Source organism: Trichechus manatus, unplaced genomic scaffold (genome assembly GCF_000243295.1).
Source record: "Trichechus manatus latirostris isolate Lorelei unplaced genomic scaffold, TriManLat1.0 scaffold00116, whole genome shotgun sequence".
Lineage (NCBI taxonomy): Eukaryota > Metazoa > Chordata > Mammalia > Sirenia > Trichechidae > Trichechus > Trichechus manatus.
The window spans coordinates 2,107,491-2,120,175 of NW_004444052.1; the positions used below are offsets into that span (position 1 = coordinate 2,107,491).

Sequence of the window (12,685 nt, forward strand, 5' to 3'; positions counted from 1 at the left end):
GAAGGCGGCGGCCGGCGGACAGCCCCGGCCTGCGACGCGGTGCCCGGCCGAGCAGTGAGTACGCGTCGCGGGGCAGGAGGTCGGCGGGCGCGGGTCCTCTCGAAGGCTGGGGCGGGCGACCCCGGAGGACAGCTGGGCGGGGGGACCGCAGAGGCCCCTTGGGCATCCTCAGGTCTAAGTTGGGTTGTTGGCGACTAGGAGGAACAGAAAGACACTTTTACTAGAGCTCGTGTACAAATGCTTTCTGGAATGCCTCCTCAGTTCTGGGGAACCAGTGTCCCCTTTTGTGACATCTGCTTATCCGTAAAGTTACAGAAAGTCTCAGAAACTAGGGAAACAAACGCGAAAAGCGTTTTATTTTATAGCTAACTCCCAGTAGATCTTTCCTCCACCCTGGTACGGGAGGAAAGTAAGGTCGCCCCTGCTACAGCCACAGCCGCCTGAAAACTGAGCCACAGACATGTTTGTTCTTGGAAGGCAAGTCGGCGCTTGATGATTGTCCCAGCTGTCGGACAGACTTTGGAGCTTGACTCGATTCCTTCACCTCCTTTATTTTTAAATAGGAACATCAGTGCTGGTTAAATAAATTACATACTGAATTGTAAAGAAAAATGGCACAAATTTGGAGCCTTTATAGTATACTGCTGAAGGTCTGGGGGTGGAGGTAGGAGCGCAATATAAACTTTTCTACCCAGTATAAACTTTTGTACGCTTAGAAGTTGCAGGCACAAATTTAGAATTGTAAAAGTCGCTAAATAGCTCAGATAACCAGTTTGTCAGATAATTGGACTGAAATTTGAATTGTAAGGTGTGTTCAAAGGAGGCTTTTTTTTTTTCCTGCATTTCCTAATAAGGGGTCAGTGGAGGCCTGATTTGCAGATACTATGTAATAATAACCTTTATTTGCATATGGCCTTAAAGTGGACTTTCAGATTCTCCTTTATTGAGCACCCAAAGCCCTTGGGATGGTATTAGTCACACTTAATGGGCTAACAGCTACTGCGAAAGAAAGGCTTCTTTTCGAGTAGGAGGTCTCTTTCCCCTGGAGCGAGGCAGGTAACTTTAGTGACTGCAGCTGGCCAGGTGTGGACCTTGACGACCTGAAGAGCTTGTGCCCATCTCTTTTGGGGACGGGGTTCGCTAAGTTCCATCCTGTCTTTGCAGGATCTTCATATTTAAATTACCCAGATATCCTAACTTTGGTTAAAAAAAACAAAACAAAACAAAAAAACACCAAAAAACAGATGTCCTGGAGTGGATTCTGACTCATGGTGACCCCCATGTCTGTCAGAGTAGAGCTGAACTCCATAGGGTTCTCAAGGCTGTGACCTTTCAGAAGCAGATCACCAGACGTTTTTTCTGAAGCACCCTCTGAGTGGGTTCAAACCACTAACTTTTCTGTTAGTCGTTGAGCACTTAACCATTTGCGCCCTCCCAGGGATTTCTGACTTTTAAATCGTAGCTCCTAATTTTTCTTTTAGTTGAAAACACTGTGCAGGCCAGGTGTGAGCTGATTCGGCCTGTGGCTGCCGGTTTGCTCTGTGGGTTAGACGCCTACCCCGGACCCTGCCTACTGTTAAGTAGGCAAGTCTGTGCTTCTGCTCCCCCCTGCCACCCCCCCACTGGCCACATACTGGTTCCTAACTGCTGCTGCAGTGCCTGGCTGCTGCTTCCTTCCTCCTGTTCCTCCCTTAGATGCTATACCTCCGCCTTGGCCTGAGCAGTTCCATGCCCTGGGAGACGCAGAAACATTGATGCCAGAACCATGTTCCCAAAATTACATGGGCATAGTTATATGGCAAGTTTTCTTGCTCAGTGTGGTTCCCAGAATCTGAGTGCCTGGGGAAATGGACCATTTTGGGAAGGAGCACTCTTTCCCGATGAAAAGTTTTGGCGGCAGAGGTGCGTCTTCTGTCTACTGTCAGTAGAATTGTAGACTTAGGGCTGAAGGGAATCTAAAAATCCCAGCCCAGGCTTCTCATTTTACACATTAGGAAACTGAGTCTTAGATTCATTATGCAGCTTGGCCAGGGGGACACCAGCAGTGCCTTGATGTCTGGGTGGGAGCCTTCACCCACCCCTTCCCAGCTTCCTCAGCAAAACCAAGCAGAGTGTCATGATTTATAGTGGCAAACTTCACGTTTTTTATGCCCAGAATAGATGTTTGACTTTGTGGTTTATTTAGCAGCTCAGTTTCTTTTTCTTTTTTTGTTGCCTTTGATTATTTCATTCCCTTTTAACTCTCAGGGAGCTCTGGTAGCACAGTGGTTAAGAGCGCAGGCTGTTAACCAAAAGGTCAGCAGTTCAAATCCACCAGCTGCTTGTTGGAAACCCTATGGGGCAGTTCTGCTCTGTCCTATAGGTTTGCTATGAGCTGGAATTGACTCGATGGCAGTGGGGTTAACTCTCATAAGATGGGTGAGACAAGAGAAAGGAGGTGAATATAATTTTCAGATACTAACTTTTGCATATCACATCTTAAGTTTTGAACATTCAAACCTATCCATCTTTCTGGGTCAGCTGCATACGGATAGTGGGGCTTTTTCTCTTTGCTCTGTGATGTTTTCTCAGAAAAACTGTATTGCGTCCTGTAAACATTACTTGTTTAGTTTGCAGTATAACATATGCACATCATTTCCTATGTGATGATATATGCAGCCTAATAGTTGAGCGAAAATTTAAATAAATAGTACAATGCCTCAGTTGGGATCTAAAATAGTTTTTCATCCCTGTGGTTTTCTGTTCTTGGAGTCAAGGCCTTTCTTCCCACCCAGAGAGTTGAGTTTGCCTCATATGGGAATTGAGTGAAGTATTTGCACATGGAAATATGAAACATCACCTGACTGAAAATATTTTGAGATATCCCATGGAGTCATTTTTAATTCATTCAGTGGACAATAATTATGAATCATAGCCCAGCTTTTCAACTGTTACACATTTTGGGATGTGACTCTTTGAAGGGTACAGTGATGGATAGGGCAAGGGATGGCTCATTTCCTAGGAAGTACAATAGTAGACTCTGGTTTCTTTTAACTAAGCTCACCACATTTCATGAGGGAGAAAATTAGGGGAAGAGAGACAAAAATCTCATGGACAAGCTGCTTTCTAAATCTTTTTGCTTTGCTCATTGTAGAGCTGTGGTTGCTGGCATCCCCTGCACAAGCCGTAAGGATGACTAACAAGATGACTTAGGGTCCCATTTGAAGAAGTCTTCTAGGTCAGATTTAGTTGACTTTTCTTCTTGAAGCCTCTGTGTTCCTATCAGCAGCTCTCTTAAGCTCTATCCCCTGCCCACCCAACCCCCATCATTTGACACTTATACACTCATACTGTATATCTGTCTTGCTCTCAGCTAAGCTAATCCTGACCAAGTTCCTTGAGGACCAAGATGATCCTAGGACATCATTGTTGGCCAGACCAGAAATACTTAGTGAAGAGAACCTACGATGTGGTCCTTCTGTGTCTGCCAGTTTGAATCTGGGGTCCAGGGCTGGTTGTGTGTGTGGGCCTATGTCTGTGAACTTGAAGAAACTGAAATTGAAGGCAGTGTTTTATGTGTATTTATGTTTTGGGAGTGAGGTTCTGATGAAAGCTTTGGCTTCTCAAACAGACTGTGAACAAAAATCATTATACCATTGTTCTTGGGTGTTGCTGTCCCACCTTACATCTTAGCAGCCCCTGGAGGATGGGGATAAGGTATATTTGATGTAGGGGTAACAGCTACTGCCTCCTGTCCTACTCCCACCCTGCTGTAGAGTCTGCTTCAGGGTTTAGAGCTGGTATATCTCTGAGAATCCAGCTTCATTGTTGAGGGTGGCTGGGTTGTCCCCAGGTACCTCTGAAAGTCATGCAGAGTAGCACGAGCCAATCGTGGAAAGCCCACTGACAGAAGCAGGGTGGAATTTTGGCCTTGGTGCCGGTACTTTCCTGCATTTGATGCGTTGTTTACCCATTCCTATAATCGCCAAGTGGTAGAGAAAAGCTGGGCTTAGTGGTCTTTGCTTTTCCTGCGCCTGTGTGAGAAGATGCGTTGGTGTCACCCTGGTTGGTGCTGCCTCACTAATGCTGCCTGGGCCGTTAGTCTTCTAGGACAGGCCAGGTTAAGTCTCAACTGCAGGATTCAAGTCCAGAGAGCTGAACAAAGTCATACTCAGTTTAACTTTTTGGCAACTAAGGGGAATTTGGTGCAAAGGCTATAATGTTGTATTATTGTGTGCCATTGAGTCGATTCCAATTCATAGTGACCTTATAGGACAGAGTAGAACTGCCCCATGGGGTTTCCTAAGCTGTAATCTTTCTGGGAGCAGATCACCAAGTATTTTCACCTGTGGAGTGACTGCTGGATTCGAACTGCCGACCTTTCAGTTAGCAGCCCAGTGCGTAACCATTGTGCCACCAGGGGTCCTATAATGGTATGATTAAAATTCTGTCTTGCTAGCTTAGCATATACCTTCAAGTTGATTTTCTTTTTGTTTTTTCCCATACAAAAATCTATACATACATTGTTATGTGACTCTGATTGCTCTCCCCATACTGTGACAGCACACTCCTCCTTTCTACCCCTGATTTCCCATGTCCATTCAACCAGCTCCTAACCCTCTCTGCCTTCCCATCTCACCTCCGGACAGAAGCTGCCCATTTAATCTCTTGTATCTACTTGAGCTAAAAGGCACACTCCTCACGAGTATCACTTTTATGTCCCACAGTCCAGTCCAGTCCCTGTCTGAAGAGTTGGCCTTGGAAATTGTTTAATTTCTGGGCTGATAGAGAATCCAGGGGCCATGCTTTCTGGAGTTCCTCCAGTCTCAGTCAGACCATTAAGTCTGGTCTTCTTACTAGAATTTGAGTTCTGCTCCCCATCAAGTTGATTTTCTTCATATTATGTGTTTACTTGAACCAGAAATTGAAAATGGACTTCATAGAAATGTCTTCTGCTTCACTATATGTTTTTAGCTTATAGTTCTTGGGAAAAGTATTAATTTTGTCCATATGTAGTGAGCATTGTATTAATAAGTTTTCAAATATGTATACCAGTCGTCTGTCAGTTTGTCGTACTGTGGCGGCTTGCTAGTTGTGAAGCTGTGCTACCAGTATTTCAAATACCAGCAAGGTCACCCATGATGGACAGATTTCAGTGGAGCTTCCAGACTAAGACAGATGGAGAAGGACCTGACGATCTACATATGAAAAAACAGGCCAATGAAAACCTAATGGATAGCAGTAGAACATTGTCTGATATTGTGCCAGAAGATGAGCCCCTCAGGTTGGAACGCACTCAGAATATGACCAGGGAAGAGCTGTTTCCTCAAAGTAAAGTTGACATTAATGACGTGGATGGAGTCGAGATTTTGGGACTTTCATTTGCTGAGGTGGCATGACTCAAAATGAGAAAAAATAGCTGCAAACATCCATTGATAATCAGAACATGGTACGCACAAAGTAAGAATCAAGGAAAATTGGAAGTTGCCAAAAATGAAATGGAACGCTTGAAGATCCATATCCTAGGCATTAGTGAGCTGAAATGGACTGGTATTGGCCATTTTGAATCAGACAGTCATAATGGTCTACTATGCCAAGAATGAAAAATTGAAGAGGAACGGCGTTGCATTCATCATCAAAAAACATTTCAAGATCTGTCCTGAAGTACAGTGCTGTCGTCGGCGATAGGATAATATACGTACACCTACAAGGAAGACCAGTTAATACGGCTGTTATTCAAATTTACTCACCAACCACTAATGCCAAGGATGAAGCAATTGAAGATTTTTACCAACTTCTGTAGTCAAGATGCATTGAAAATTACTGGTGTTGGGAATGAGAAAGTTAGAAACAACGAAGAAGGATCAGTAGTTGGAAAATGTAGCCTTGGTGTGATAGAAATGACCTAGGAGATCGCATGATAGAATTTTGCAAGACCACTGACTCATTCACTGCAAATGCTTTTTCAACAGCATAAATAGTGACTGTACACGTGGACTCCACTGGATGGAATATACAAGAATCAAATTGACTACATTGTGGAAAGAGACGATGGAGAAACTCAATATTATGAGTCAAAACAAAGCTAGGGGCCGACTGCGTAACATGCCATCAATTGCTCATGTTGCAAGTTCAAGTTGAAGCTGAAGAAAATTCAGTCAACGAGAGCCAAAATACTACCTTGAGGATATCCCACCTGAATTTGGAGACCATCTCAAGAATAGATTTGACCCATTGAACACTAGTGACTGAAGACCAGATGAATTGTGGGATAGCATCAAGGGCATCAGACATGAAGAAAGCAAAAGATCACTAGAAAGAAAAGACCAAAATGGATGTCAGAAGACACTCTGAAACTTGCTCTTGAATGTAGAATAGCTAAAGCGAAAGGAAGAAATTATAAAGTAAAAGAGCTGAGCAGAGGATTTCAGAGAGTGGCTTGAGACGACAAAGTAGTATAATGAAATGTGCAAAGACCCAGAGTTAGTAAATCAAAAGGGAAGAACATGCTCGGCATTTTTCAAACTGAAAGACCTGAAGAAAAACTTCAAGCCTTGAATTGCAATATTGAAGGATTCTGTGCTTTCTGAAAGCGAAGAGGACTCGAAGCACTTACTGATGAAGATCATAGACTACAGCCTTCATTATGGATTACACGTCAACATAAATAAAACAAAAATCCTCGCAGCTGGACCAGTAAGTAACATCGCGATAAATGAAGAAAAGATCAAAGTTGTCAAGGATTTCATTTTACTTGGATCCACAATCAACGCCCATGGAAGCAGCAGTCAGTAAATCAAATGACGTATTGCATTAGGTAAATCTGCTGCAAAAGACCTCTTCAAAGTGTTGAAAAGCAAAAATGTCAGTTTGAGGACTAAGATACACCTGACCCAAGCCATAAGATTTTCAGTTGCCTCATATGCATGTGAAAATTGAACAATGAATAGGGAAGACCGAAGAAGAATTGATGCCTTTTAATTATCGTGTTGGCGAAGAATATTGAATATACCATGGACTCCCAGAAGAACGAACAAATCTGTCTTGGAAGAAGTACAGCCAGAATGCTCCTTAGAAGCAAGAATGGTGAGACTTTGTCTCGCTTACTTTGGACGCGTTAGCAGGAGGGACCAGTCCCTGGAGAAGGATATCATCCTTGCTAAGGTAGAGAGTGAGCAAAAAAGAGGAAGACCCCCAATGAGATGGCTTGTCACAGTGGCTGCAACAGTGGGCTGAGACATAGCAAAGATTGTGAGGATGGTGCGGTACTGGGCAGTGTTTCTTTCTGTTGTACATAGAGTCACTATGAGTTGGAACCAACTTGACAGCACCTAACTGCAACAACAATGGACAAAAAATTGAATGATGCAGGAAGTATCAAAAGAAGTTGGAATACACAGAGTCATTGTACCAAAAAGAATTTTGGTCAAAGTTCAGCCATTTCAGGGGTAGCATATGATCAAGAACCGATGATACTGAAGGAAGAAGTCCAGGCTGCACCGAAGGCATTAGCGAAAAACAAGGCTCTGGGAATTGACAGAATACCAGTTGAGATGATTCAACAAATGGATGCAGTGCTGGATGCACACACTCATCTATGCTAAGAAATTTGGAAGACAGATACCTGGCCAGCCGACTGGAAGAGATCCATATTCATGCCCATTCCAAACAAAAGTGATCCGTTGGAATTCAGATATTATTCAACGATGTCATTAATATCACACGCAGGTAAGATTTTGCTGAAGATTATTCAAAAAGGTTGCAGCAGTACATTGACAGGGAACTTCAAGAAATTCAGTCCAGATTCAGAAGAGGACATGGAAAGAGGGATATCATTGCTGATGTCAGATGGATCTTGGCTGGAAGCAGAGAATACCAGAAAGATGTTTACTTGTGTTTTATTGACTAAAAACAATTGTTATGCAGGTCTTTGGAGCAAAGGCGTCAGTTATAATTTGGTATGCACATCATATAACTTATTCAGCTTGATATTTGACCTCTCAGTATGAATTGACAGCAACTGATTTGGTTTTGGTTTTAATATGAATAATAGAATATTTCATCTCTAGCTTGAGAGAAAATGGGTAAATCCTGTTTGTGGGAACTTGTAAATACACATTTTAAAATATTGATATGGGGTAAATTGGAGCCGTGGTGGCTTAGTGGTTACGAGCTCGGCTCCTAACCAAAAGGACAGCAGTTTTGAGTTCACCCGCCACTCCTTGGAAACCCTATGGGACAGTTCTACTCTGTTCTCTGAGGTCGCTATGAGTCGGAATTGACTCGACAGCAACAATGGGGCTAAATTAAGAAATTTCTAAGGAGGACTTATTAGTATCGTGGTTTTTAAAATTTAACTCAGCTGTGTAACTAGTGTGCTCAAGTGCCGGGATCTCCCAAGCACATTTAACATTTTGTTTTACTTGTGTTCTTTATTACTTTTCTAGCTATCTTTATGTTTTCTGGAAGGACACGTTTTGCTTTCTTATTCTTTTGTCCTTTCTAAGGAAAGGCACAGTGCCTTTTGGGGATCTTTTTGGAGATCATTGAGACTGTCTCTGGGCCTCTTTTGTGTCAAATAGTGGATATCCCCCAGCCCCCACTTGACAGCTACATACAATAGGTTGTCAGATTTCTGGAACTGCTCAGCATCTGTGATTTTCTCTTATCTTGTAAATATCCTTTTTCCTTTCATTGTTTCATGATCTTCCCTTCCCATAAAGTTTCAAACCAAACCTCTATTTCAGATTCCTAATTTTAAATGTAATTTCATTCTGTCTTTATTTTCAGCCTTTGATACATTTATCATTGTAGTAGCTTCTGATATTTAAAAATGCTAAATTAAAAGTTTACTGGATGATATAGTTTTAAAAGAACTGTATCATTTTTATTTTTCTCACCTTTTTTTTTCCTGTTTTCTTTTTAATTTTTTTTTTTTTATGCAGAGTTGATTGTCTTAAAATTAGGTGTGTGACTATTTCATTCTGGCTGTTAAATGTCTTCCTTTCTGACCATAGTGTTTGAGCTTTATTGCTTAAACTTAAAATTTATCGTCTCTCCGTGGAGATACAGCTTTGGGATCATTTTAAGGGTTGCCTTTAAGGCCATATTACAATTTCCATATGTGCCTGGTGGTCAGGGAAGTTAGCGAACACTTGTGCACAGGATCTGAGCCAAATCCAGTAGTGGCTACAGTCATTTGAATATACTCTGGGCCGTTGTCAATTTCTACTTTGCCTTTTTGCATGTCCTGAATCACTGCTTTTTGTTTCTAATAATCTCCCGTTCTGCTCTGTCTTCTCTCTGCATTTAGTTCTGCTGTTTGTTCTGCTATTTGTCTCTCTTCTGTTCCCCTGTGTGGCTTTTGCAGGAGTTTGTGGCTGTACTGAGAGATGCCTGCTTAGAGGAGCTCCTCTGGGTGCTGGCCTTGCGATTGTGTTTGGGTTATTTTGTAGAGCGTAAGAGGACAAGAGTGGAGCCAAATGTGCATGCAGGATAGCCCCGAAATTCTCCTCAAGTGCAACTTTAATGATAAATAGATTGACAGATCGCTAAAGCTCAGATTTGGAAGAGAAACCATGTAGATCATGTAGCTCTTGTCCACTCTCCTTCTGAAGACGAGGAAACTGAGGCCACGCTTGTGGAAGTGGCTTGCCAAAGCCATGCTTCTGATAATCATATTATGAAAGCAATCCACTTACGTGCCTACTTGAAAGGATCAAAATTTTTCTCTTTTTCTTTGATAAAGCTAGGGAGGAGGCTGAAAGATGTTAAGTTAGCAAGAGAAGAACTAACACATTTAGTCACTTTTTATTTTAGGTGTTTGAGGCATGGTTGCTGTGAATCTGGTTTCTGTTTGCTTTTAGCTCTGGCACAGTCTCTGTGGTGTCATCACACCTTTTATTTGAAATCTCGCTGGAGTCAGAGCACATGGAAAGTACCTTTCCCTAATATTGTCCCCTCACCCCACCACATTAAAAAACAAGCACACACATGCTCATGGTCGTGCCTGTACTTAGTGAGGAAAGAAGGAATAAGAAGGGGTTGTTAGCTGGTTGTCAAGGCATACTCTGCACCAATGGATATATGTGACAATAAGAATAGTACCTTTTTTGAGGGCTAAGTGTTTTATGTGTGTCAATTTATTTCTCACAACAATGGTGTGAAATGAATACTCTTGCCATCCTTTTTATAGGTGGGAAGCAGAGGCGCCGAGAGGTGTAGTTACTTTAATTACAGGCTGGTAAGGGCTGATGCAGGGAGTGGTTAAACCGGGTCCCTTTCCTCACCATTGCACTCTACACGAGGATCTTTCACACAGCATGTGTCATGATGGGTTAGCTGGGAGACAGGTCAGGGGTATGTGAGCTGTTCGGGCAGAGAGAGCAACCAGAGCAAATCACAAGTGTGGAACTGCAGGCTCTGGTCTGGACTGAGTGTGGCCTGTGTGTAGGGAAATCGTGGCACTCAGGCTGGCGCAGTGGGTGAGGTCCAGATTCAGGCTTTAGTGCCCTGCGTGTTTAGTTCCCCACCAGGAGAGGGCAGGAGGAACATGTTAGACTGCCCACCTCAGCCTGCCTCTCTTACCACCCTCTTGTGTCTCTCCCTGCACCTTCTCCTTTCTCCTTCCCCAAGCTGTGTGGGGCCATGTACTAGGAGCTGGAGTGAAAAGGGAATTGGAACTGGTGGTGTCTCAGGTTTCTACTTAATTCCATTTTTTCCAGCCCGGCACCTCCTTCTCCTGTGGTCCATTGTGTCAGGACCCTCCTCTTCTGTGTAGGGTGGGGGTGTGCTGTCATGGGCAGGGAGTATAGGGAATTGGGGTCTGAGTACTCCCTGTGCAGCATCAGCCGATCCCGTTTTCAGCTGTGTGTCACCTGTGAACTGTGAAGTACTTGGTGCCCCCATTCCCTGAGTTTTTTGGGGGTTCTGCTGGGTATACTGGTCTTGCCTTCCAGCAGATGCCCACCCCACCCACACTGGCATTGAGACTTCCTGTCCTGTCCCTGGTCCTGCCCTCTAGCAGATGCCCACCCCACCCTCACCAGCACTGAGACTCCCTGTCCTGTCCCTGGTCCTGCCCTCCAGCTGATGCCCACCCTACCCCTATCTGCATTGAGACTTCCTGTCCTGTCCCTGGTCCTGCCCTCCAGCAGATGCCCACCCTACCCTTATCTGCATTGAGACTTCCTGTCCTGTCCCTGGTCCTGCCCTCAAGCAGATGCCCACCCTACCCCTGTCTGCGTTGAGACTCCCTGTCCTGTCCCTGGTCCTGCCCTCCAGCAGATGCCCACCCCACCCCCACCAGCATTGAGACTCCCTGTCCTGCCCTCCAGCAGATGCCCACCCTACCCCTGTCTGCATTGAGACTCCCTGTCCTGTCCCTGGTCCTGCCCTCCAGCAGATGTCCACCCTACCCCTATCTGCATTGAGACTTCCTGTCCTGTCCCTGGTCCTGCCCTCCAGCAGATGCCCACCCTACCCCTATCTGCATTGAGACTTCCTGTCCTGTCCCTGGTCCTGCCCTCCAGCAGATGCCCACCCCACCCCCACCAGCATTGAGACTCCCTGTCCTGCCCTCCAGCTGATGCCCACCCTACCCCTATCTGCATTGAGACTTCCTGTCCTGTCCCTGGTCCTGCCATCCAGCAGATGCCCACCCTACCCCTATCTGCATTGAGACTTTCTGTCCTGTCCCTGGTCCTGCCCTCCAGCAGATGCCCACCCCACCCCCACCAGCATTGAGACTCCTTGTCCTGCCCTCCAGCTGATGCCCACCCTACCCCTATCTGCATTGAGACTTCCTGTCCTGGCCCTGGTCCTGCCCTCCAGCAGATGCCCACCCCACCCCATCAGCCTTGAGGCCTTCTCCTCCTGGCCCTGGTCCTGCCCTCCAGCAGATGTCCATCCCACCCTATCAGCCTTGAGGCCTCCTCCTCCTGGCCCTGGTCCTGCCCTCCAGCTGATGCCCACCCTACCCCTATCTGCATTGAGACTCCCTGTCCTGTCCCTGGTCCTGCCCTCCAGCAGATGTCCACCCCACCCCATCAGCCTTGAGGCCTCCTCCTCCTGGCCCTGGTCTTGACCTCCAACAGATGCCCCTCTGCTGGCATTTACCATTGCTTTGTCCACTTTCTGTCTTCAGGTTTCCACAAAGATAGAGTTGGTGTTTCTGTTTCGCATCATTGTCATTTTGGGGTGAATCTTGAGGGAAGGAGGGGCCATCATAAAACCAGAGGTCCTCTTCTTCAACTTTGTTGAGCATCTAGTGGGAGTTTCTTCCTGTCTGGCACCTCCTAAATCAAAGAAACCAAACTTGTTGCCGTCAAGTAGATTCCAACTCATAGTGACCATGTAGGACAGAGTAGAACTGCCCCATAAGGTTTCCAAGGAGCGGCTGATGGATTCGAGCTGCCGACCTTTTAGTTAGCAGCCGTGGCTCTTAACCACTGTGCCACCATGGTTTCCAGCACCTACTAGGTTCTTGTTAGTACACAAAATGAGATTGGAGCCTCTTTAGGAAGCTCTTGTAATGAGTTAGAAGTCACGAGTAGTAATGGCAGCCATTGAAAGGGAGGGGCCAGGTGTGGGACAGTGGAGATTGACTCCACAGCAAATGAGTGACTGCTTGAATGTGTGAGGAGGGGGCAGGAGGACCCTAGAGGAGGTTTTCAGCTTGACTTGGAATAATTGATGCTCTCTTATC

General features: G+C 45.1%; 1 protein-coding gene across 2 annotated transcripts in view; it reads left to right on the forward strand.

Annotated features, from left to right (window-relative positions):
• The first annotated feature begins 6 nt into the window (after window positions 1–6).
• Window positions 7–12,685, forward strand: part of OTULIN (OTU deubiquitinase with linear linkage specificity) — a 42,181-nt gene continuing 29,502 nt past the window's right edge. For both annotated transcript variants that reach the window (XM_023738394.1, XM_023738396.1), the window contains exon 1: window positions 7–54. The gene's annotated coding sequence lies outside the window, so the exon portion shown is untranslated. The remainder of the gene's footprint in view (window positions 55–12,685) is intronic.